General features: G+C 40.3%; 1 protein-coding gene across 1 annotated transcript in view; it reads right to left on the bottom strand.

Moving 5' to 3' along the window:
- Window positions 1-1,132: 1,132 nt before the first annotated feature.
- LOC106672920 (silk gland factor 1) overlaps window positions 1,133-10,189 on the bottom strand; it is a 109,497-nt gene continuing 100,440 nt past the window's right edge. The window contains exon 2 of the mRNA XM_024229010.1: window positions 1,133-1,150. The gene's annotated coding sequence lies outside the window, so the exon portion shown is untranslated. The remainder of the gene's footprint in view (window positions 1,151-10,189) is intronic.

Here is a 10,189-nt window from a genome sequence, read left to right as displayed (position 1 = left end):
AACAGAAAACATAAACAACTACGAAGACATTTACGACGGAAATCTTATTACTATGACCTCTTTGGATAGACAGTGGAAATTTGGGGTTTCGCCAAGCCATCCATCATCCGGCACATCAAATCAAAAGATATCAGACAAATCGTCAAAGCTCCTTACTACGTCGCTAACCTCTCTATCCCACACGACCTCAACATTCGTTTCCTCAACCAACTGAACATATCCTGAAATTTAACTATCCCAGGTATCAACACCTGCATATGTTTGTGCAACGTCTTCCTTCTTAATCTCGATGCAAAACTGTCTATCTAAACCTGACATCACGAAAACCGCTAAGTTGATGTTAAAGCCGAGATGAAAAAGCTTTAAATATCCCATTAGGCTATTCGTAAACGTCGTGGCATATCTGCTTGGGCCTCACCTAAATATTGTTCTGAATCCGTTTATAATGAAGACGGAATAAACTTAAAAATCAAAACCAGGTGGATAACGTGGGTTGAGATTTCTGAAGCGGTGTCGTGAAGAGCGGCCGCCGGTCAGGGGGCATAAGCCGGTCGATCACACTAACCCCCCCCCCAGCAAATATTTACAATATCTCAGAGAGGCTGTATCTCTCAACTGTGCCGGAGAGCGTGTCGGGAAGGGCTCGCCAAACATTCACGGTCGGAAAAATACTAATATAAGCAAGTGGTACATTATCAGGAGTGGAGGACAGAGGCCGGCCGGCGGATAAACACTAATTTCGACAATGGGCCCGCCGGATTTCTGCCTTGGGCAAACAGATTTGAAAGGATTCGATGTAAAAAGGGCCATCGGCGACCTACGTCGACGCGTGTATCAGTGTTGTTTTAATTTTGTTGTTACTCTTCCGAGACACGTGGCGGCGAGGGCGAGGCGTAATTGTCCCGGCCACGTGCCACCCTGGGCGAATTACCACGCTATCCACCTCGTCCGAATTCTGATAATGGATAATTAATTTGCATCCGTCCGCTCGAGGTGAAATGAGCTCGTGGGATCCCAGCACCCCATAACAGGGGCTCGCCTAACTCCCCTGCCCTTCATATTTATTTTACTTTAAGGGCGTAATCGACTGTAAAATAAAATTTACCCTTGTGGGTGGTGACAGGTGCCATTCTCTGGAGGCCAGACTAACCTGTGAACAGACAAATAATACATTTTATTATAAGATGTTCAAGCTTTGGGACGGATTAGACAACTATGCCCAATTCAATTCACAATGTGGTTACTTCTAAACATCAGTTAGTGAATCTAAATTCACTAAAAACTATTCATTTACTATATATTCAATGGTATTTATAATTTGGATGGTTGGTAGGAAAAAAACCACATACATACTTTAGCCAGTTATGTAAGTAAATCTGTCCAGCATTGTCCATTTGTGACGAGTTTTTCAACAGAAATTTTTGTTAACAAATATAACATTAACATTAAGTTAGTGGGGCGTCGGTGGCCGCAACGGTTTAGGCGTTGACACGGCGCTCATCACAGTAAGGTAAAGGTCCGGGGTTCGAATTCAGCGGCCCTGCATTCGAACCCGACATACTTACAAATGGGCTTTTTTTCAAAACCTTGAGGGTTTATATGACCTCTGCTGTTGCGAACCCTCGTAAAATAAAAAAAAAATAAAAAAACATTAAGTTAGTGTCACGTGCGGGATTCGAACCCATGACCTTCGGCTATACGCCGCTGCTCTAACGACTTCCATCCACTCGGATACCAACTCCCCATCTGAACCTGAAAAACAGCAAAACGGAGGGAAAATTCGAAAGGTTGTTGGTTGAGACGGGGAGTTGGTGTCCGAGTGGATCGGCGTCACGATAGCTCAAGTGGTAGTGCAGCGGCTTATTGAGCCGAAGATCGTGGGTTCGAATCCCGCTCGTGCCATTGACTTTTTTATCTCAACTAAAAACATCTTCAGATAGTTGATCAAGCTGTTGATAGTTGATCTATTTTCGACTCTTCTTCCTCTTCTGCTTACGGCATTCTTAGTAACATAATGCATACGTTTTCTCCTCTTTTTTTGGCAGAACGTGGTGAAGTTTCTGTATAGCGATACCTCGTTGATTTCGTTATAACTACATTATTATTAATTATTTATGTTAGGGAAAATATTAGATTAAAAACCGAGCTATCATGACCAGGTTATAGGAGAGCGTTGTTTATTGTTTTGTGCATGTACCTGTCGTCCAAACAATAATGACCTATTTGGCAGAAAATTGTACTGGTACTAGCTTCGTTTTGCTTAAAGCACTGAATGGTTACATCTCTGATGTATTCACCTACTATACATGGTGTCAAAGAGTTAAATGTCAATACTGCCTTCGTAGATTAACTAAATAAAATGTAGTTCGGTTCTACCAGAACGAGATTTCTACCTTGACTCTTTCCTATGATCCCTGGTTTACTGGGCAAATCCTGATACGATTGGTCAACAGTCTTTTCGGTTGCTTAAATGGAGGCAGTGAGAAAAAAATCCTGTAGGTTTTTTTATGAAACTTGAATAATTTATTAATCACGTCCCTGTCTGATTTTCTCTGCTTGCCCGCAGTTCGAAAGATTCTGCGCGAAATTGTGAGTTATACAGTCTTAACTGCCAACAAGTTCTGATCCTGCAAGACGCGGTCGGTATAGTACAGAACGTTAGATTGTTTGTATCAAATTCTATGAACGATTTTCTTCAAAAGAAAAAATATTTGTTTTTACATAAATTGAACTATGTGCGGGAGAGATTTCGGGCAGAATCGCATGGGGTGGTAACATCGTGCGATAGAACCACTAACTGATACATGACTGGAGAGAAAACCCAGTAGTTTGTTCGTTTTTGGTCTTCATTGGTCTTCCTGTGTTCGATATTTTGGATTGTCAGACGCATTTCAGCTTTTTTTACCTTTAGTAACCATCAGGTTGAACGTAGTGATCGACCAGCAGTTGTTAATTGTAGAAGTAGATCAAGTTTGTGTGCTTATTTTCATTAACTGTGACTTTTTTTTGGCTTTTTGATAAGACTTTCTATTATCGAAAATGTTATCTTATGAAAAATGTAATATAGTTTGCGAAATAAAGGTCAGATCTTAAATCCGCTAAAGTTGAGAAATTACGATTTTATGTGACAAATCTGAACTACGTTTTATTGGGTGAATCCACCGTGGCAGTATTGGCATTTAACATCTTGTATAAAACGACCGGAATTCACTCATTACTGACTCGGAACTACTCAAGAAGCTATTCAAGATGATTGAAATCAGTAGTTTCTTCAGTGAAATCATGGAAAGAACATCGTAACTGTTTTTGTTCGTCGATAGAGAATCGATGAAGCTGTCATATTTCTGTACCATCTTTGGCTACAGAAGAGAAAGAATACAAACTTCATGCTTTTTTCCAACTTCATGTTATGCTTTTTCCTTATCGACTTTGTTCGAGCAACCGGAAAGCGTAAAGTACTATAAAACAGAATGGTTTTTAACCTCTCTCACAAAAAATATTCACCTGTTCACCGTCCATCTTGAAAATCATCCGCAACTGAGCAAGTTTAGACACTTACTCAGCTACCGAATTGACTGGACCTGATCATTAACGCGTCAGTAGCGTCGTCTTCAGTGGCCCATTCAGTTATATTGGAAGTCAATAATCAGTTTCTTTAGAGTAGCTCTCTATGTATAGATACCTTATGGGATATCTTAGCAGATGACTTGGACACCTACCAAGAGTTTTAGGATCGAATCCTGTTTTGACTATCCAACACTCGACTAATACTATACACCCCGACCTCTGTGGAACTGCAAAGCCATCCAATTTCCAACGGATCCTTTCAATCAGAAGTCCTCAGACCAATTACCATAGCTTCTTACTATGTCACTATCCTTACTGTCACAACGACCTAACATTTTTTTTTTTATCACGCTTCCAAACCTTCCACCAAGCTCTCGAACCATTCTAACCCTACTGCCCAGGCCAGAATACTCCAAGACGTAAGAGACAAGGACTTGTCAGAAGACTACGACTTATAAGACCGAATTCCGCTATATGACTTTGAAAAACGAACAAAATTTGTTCAAAACTTTTATTTAGTTATTTATTTACGAGGGTTCGCAACAGCAGAGGTCATATAAACCCTCAGGGTGCCGGTGTTTTTGAAAAAAAAAGCCCATTTGTAAGTATGTCGGGTTCGAATGCAGAGCCGCTGGATTCGAACCCGGGACCTTTAACTTCCAGTGATGAGCGCCGTGTCAAAGACTAAACCTTGCGGCCACCGACGCCCCCCTGTTCAAAACTTTAATTGGACCACCCTGGCCGAAGAGACCGGAACTGTACTTTCAAGAACACGCGATTTGAAAAATTTGTAGAAAGAATTTACTCGTACTTTTAGGAAATCATATTTCTACCCGCCACTTTGACGACAGCGGATAACAATGTATACGCGTGAATTCTAAAAATTATCCGGACTGAGACATCAAACTGATCGGTTACAGTAAAAACTGATTGTAGTTTTATGATTTAGAGCAAACCGCGCGTGGTAAAAGGGTCGAACGAGCATCACGCGACAATTCGGTTTCATGCAATGTGTAATTCCCGTGTAATAAAATTATATCCGATTAGTGAACGGATAATCCAATTGCAGAACAAACACTCGTCCATAAGAGCCTAATCCGGCTGAAATCGAGGACGAAACTGACAAAAACCAAGGATGAAAGAAGAACCTGTTATTTATCATTAATTTCAACCTTACGCCTTCTCTACTATTCTTTTAATACTAAAGATATATTTATTTATTTTTAATGCCAAGTACATCTCCAGCGGGGAAAGCTAAAAATCAGTTCCCCGGTAGGGTGTAACCTTGGTAACAGGACCGAGGGGCGAAGAGATCGGGGGCGTACTCGACGATGGCGGGGGCGGCAGGGATCTCTAGATACGGATTGTCCCCACTTCCCTTCCTCATGCTCATGCTCATGTCGGTAATAATTGAGCAGTTTATTGGCAGCCGGGTTAATGAATGTGGAGGCATTGTTGTGGTCGCCGACGCCCCTTCGAAGCGCCAATGAATTAATGAGAAATTGATTCTTTGGGCCGGATTATCTCTCAACGGGCCTCTAGATCCAAAGGAAAAATTCGCCTTTGATGAAATAGGGGAAAAAATGCGCGAACCCTTTCCCCTTACATCCTGGAGACACTTGAAACATTGATCTTGTAGTTAACGTACGAAATGCCTTTTTTCCCTCTCCCCCATTAAAAAAATTTTTTTTTTACAAACTTAAACCATTTTACAAATTTTCTTTATATTCGTGGGGTTTCCTCTTGGGATCTAAGGAGTGCTAAGCCATCAGTTTACGATGATTTATTACTCACAACATCATCACTCCTATGACTATGACACCACAATTCTGTATTCCAAGGTTCAGGTAAAGCAACTGGAACGTGCAAGAGCACCTGGAGTTTATTGAAGACTGATGCAAAAAGAAGAGGACGAGAATGATTGAGGAATGAAGCTGGTTTTTCAAGACATGGGTCCTCCGAGATCACTGATGAAAATCGGGTGTAAATCAGAAGAACAAATTTGTAAGATGTATCAATGTACAGGATACAAACAAAAAATTAAGGCAAAAATCTACCCCTGGCTTATAATATGTTTTCAACGTGCCTGTAGTGATCGGCCATATCATAGCCTCGTATGACCTTACAGAATACACCATCACTAAGTTGACACTCAAAAAAAAAATTCGTCATATTCCATGAACATACCAATTAACGATTAAGTAGTCTTGGCAGAAACGCAAGAACCTTGTATGCATAATCTGCGATTATATTATTTTAGCCGTGCTCAACAAACTTTGTAGTATGACTAGTATGAAAATTCAAGTTGGAGTAAATTTTTGTAAGTTGTAAATTTTAACTATCCCAAATATCTTACAGATACATACCATTATGGCTCACACCATCATCACACCTCAATTCTGTCTTATAAGGTTCAGGTAATGCAACCTCCAACGTTGAAGAACCACTGGTGTTTATTAAAGACTGGTGCAAATATGGAGGACGAGAAAGAATGAGGAAAAATGTACACAATGTAAAAACTGCCTTGCCCTCCACTGTAGATCAACAACAAGGAGCTACCAATTTCCACTTTTGTCAATACGTAGCATATACCTAGACAGTACGCTGTCCCTAACAACTAAACAGAAGACGTGACAACTAAGAAGACTTTTAGAACCGATATCTATTTTAAGCGCTCCATCAGAGTGAGGTGCAGCAACGAGTAGTCAGAACAATATAAGACGGAGTCCCGCAAGGGAGCATGCATGGTCTTATCCTTTCACCATTTATACTGATTTTTTCCTTTCTTTCCTTTACATCCAAACACCAGCATAACGCAATTCTGTCTTCTAACCAGAATCCTATCTACGAATCCTAACTACTTCCAATACCAGCCAACAATCAAGTCAGATGCTTAGGACTATACCACGAATCACCAACAGGTTTAAACAACTACGAAGACTTTTAGGACGGGAATCTTATTACTATGACCTCTTTGGACAGACAATGGAACTTTGGGGTTTCGCCATTCATTATCCAGTAAAGCCAATCATTCCAAACAAAAGTCCTCAGGCAAATTTCATAGCTCCTTACCTTAAGTCAGTAACCTTTCCACAGCAGTTCACGCTCCCAAAAGTTCCACACCAAGTTTTTGATGATTCTCCAGCGTCAGAGAAGAAAGATGCCTGCTTTGGTGCGATTTAAAATATAACAGGGTTCGACAGAATCAAAAACAGTCCCTAATAAATTCGTATTAACTAATCCTGAAATCCAACCGAACTGATTGCTGCTGCGGTGTAAGGTGCGACAATGAGGTTCTCGGAGATAAAACATATACAAGGCGTCCCACAAGGGAGCGTTCTTGGTCCCATCTTGAACTGTTTATACCGCTGACATAACGGACAATACCGCAATCTACCGAATACCATAGTAATCACCGACAATATTCAGAAACATCTCGAGGTTATCAAAGGATGATGCAAATAATTTGAATATGACATTGAACGAGTAAGTTAATACAGACATCCACCAAGTGAAAAACTTAGGACAATACCTAAACAGCAGGCTTACGCGGAATCACCACGCTAGGATAACAAGAAGATTTTGGCAACTAAGGAGAGTCCTAGACAAATCAGACATTACTGTAGTAAACTAAAGCTCTACTGAACAATAATTTGACCTAGTTCACTTTATACCACGAAACAATTTGATACCCACCCTGTCCAAGCATTCCATTCAAAAATTCTCCAAGCTTCTTACTACATCACTATCCGCAATGGCCGTAACATTCACTTCGTTCAAGATTTGATCCATTTTCGTTCCTGAGGCTCCACTATAACGTTTCGTCTCCCTATAACCCTTCCGTTCCCTCTCAACTATATCCCATCCTGATGACCACCAGAGACCTCCTCACCCCTTAATACGTCATATTGAGCGCCAGCTTCGGTTGTTTTCTCTTAACCTGTTTGCAATGTATATTTCCAAATGTATAGGCTACAAATATATGATTTTTTATTTGTAAAATCCAGCTATTTATGTGTTTTACTTAATCAACTTAACTAAAAACCCATTCTTCATCTCCACTGGAGTCCCTCATGGTTCTATATTAGATCCAACACTCTTCCTTTTATTCATTAACCCTCCAGCTGAGAAATTGCCTGATGGAAAAATTTTAATCTTTTTATAAACCGGAGTAAGTACTACCAGGTACGTTTGACAGCAGATTAGATTATTTCTTATAGACCCCCATCATAATCAGAACTGTTTTGATAGCGTAACGACATCAATAATAAACTTTTATTTTTCCGACACTTATCAGGAAATCAAACAGTTAATTGATTAGTACGTCGGACCAACTGCTGAGAAACACCTGTTCACTTGAATCTACGCTAGCTCAATGAATGATTCACGCCTGCCGTAGCTTTTGGTCATCTAATAACAGACCGATTGGCATAATTAATTATGATAGGTGCTTCAAAGGTGACTGTGCGATTCCTACTCGTATCTCTATGGCAATAAGGCTTTTAGAGAAACAATATCTATTTTTCCCAAATCATATCAAAATTCGTGCTGAAGAGTTATTGAGTTAAGTTGACGTTCGATTATCTACTAATTACAATAACGTGTCTTTGCTAGAACATAAATATAACAATCACAGACGCAAGGCAGTACAGATCTACTGACAGCCGGAGACGGATTTAATACGTAAGTATGAACGGACAAAAATCAAACAGTATTGCGAAGTCGTACTGGCCTATTATCTTGTATACTTCTGTCAGAATGGATCGAGTTAAAGACAGAGCAAAAGACATTGACAAGAAAAGTCTGAGCTTAATCTGTATGTCACCTAGGGTACTACACACTCACTAGGCTTTTGAAAATATACGGAATGTCAAAAGATAGCCTATGGACGTTCTGCCAAAAAAAGAGGAGAAAACGTATGCATTATGTTACTAAGAATGCCGTAAGCAGAAGAGGAAGAAGAGTCGAAAATAGATCAACTATCAACAGCTTGATCAACTATCTGAAGATGTTTTTAGTTGAGATAAAAAAGTCAATGGCACGAGCGGGATTCGAACCCACGATCTTCGGCTTGATACGCCGCTGCTCTACCACTTGAGCTATCGTGACCTCGATCCACTCGGACATCCCATCTCAATCTTTTTCAAATGTCGTGTAATCGGATTGGATTCTCGGTGACAAATGAAATGGCCACGGAGAGCTTTACGGAAGTATACTTCATTTAAATTCGTTAAATTCACTGATTTCGTGGTCCGCTTGACCAATTAATATATTACAATTAATTAAGGTTTTTAGTTGAGATAAAAAAACCAATTAATTAATATATTAATTGGTCAAGCGGACCACGAAATCAGTGAATTATCTGAAGATGAAGGAAATGTGATCTTCGAAACAGGTAACTAACTTTAAAAAAGATGTATAGCACATTTTTTTTTAATATCCAGAAAAATGCTGTTATTACAGAAGTAAGACAAACCAATTAAAGAAACGGTAAACCAGAGAGCAACTAGGGATGAACTGTCGAGACTATGGAGGTCGAGAAAATTCCCAAAGTTAGATAGTTGGAGTACTTGTTTTCGAAGAGTAGCAAAAGGCTCTTTAGCCACCCAGAAACAAGCATCCGAGCATATCTCAAGAACGTATAGAACAGACACACAGGTGTTGTTGAAGATTAACACCTACGGCTCTCTGTTTTTCCGGTAGAATGAGGTAGATTATTTTTCCATGGGAGAAAACTTCATTCATTATTCGCTCCGATGGTCCTCATGAGGCAATCGATCCGATTGAATAATGTAGAGATATTATTTTGTTGTCCCTTTGTGGTGAAAGAGGCCGCGAATTGTTAATCGAGGGTGAGGTTGGAGATCATTGTTGCGGTTATGGGTTAAACGGCTCGCATGTATTATTCCGTTTGCCAGAAACTGTATTAAAACCCGGATCAAAGGTGGAGTGAGTAATGAGCTAGTTGCGTGTCCTCGAGGGACGTCCCAACTGTTAACCTATCCCTTATCAGACGCGCCCTGCACCCTGGCGCACGCCCACTTGTTAACAACATCTTCCCACATACTTAAAACGCCTTTCCCACGGACTCATCCCGGAAACGGGGAATCTATAATGACTCACTTATTTCTCAATTATTCAACCGGCCGGCCGTTCAAGATCTACCCGGCGTGTGCCGAACCGTCCCCGACCTCATCGTAATTAAGGGCGCGCTCCCGTCCCCCGTCCTTCAATAATGGGATGACTCGATTAATAGAAAATCACCCCTTCCGGTGAGAATTTACCATGTCACACCTTTGTTATTCCATTGCCAAGAGAGAAGGGGGTCATAGTGAACAGGTGCTCACTGTTGTTTTATTGACCGGCCTTCCGTTTTGCCATAAACCGATCCATGGATTTTTCTAACTTTTTCCGCACAGAATTTCTTCCTCTTAGAACTAGAAAAACCCTATCCACAAGAAATATCCACACTGAATCTATTTTAAACGTAGTTATTGTAACTCCTAACCTGATTTAATTGACGTTAGGAGGAAAATGAAAATCTAACAAAACGTAAGCTGTACTGCTGCTAACATTTAATTAAAATTGTACCATTTTCTTCTGCATATCCTTGCTATTTTGT

This window comes from Cimex lectularius, unplaced genomic scaffold, assembly GCF_000648675.2.
Source record: "Cimex lectularius strain Harlan isolate CLEC.00 unplaced genomic scaffold, Clec_2.1 scaffold313, whole genome shotgun sequence".
In the NCBI taxonomy this organism is placed as follows: domain Eukaryota; kingdom Metazoa; phylum Arthropoda; class Insecta; order Hemiptera; family Cimicidae; genus Cimex; species Cimex lectularius.
The sequence above is the reverse complement of the archived record's forward strand: the minus strand, read 5'-3'. Positions and strand labels throughout refer to the sequence as shown.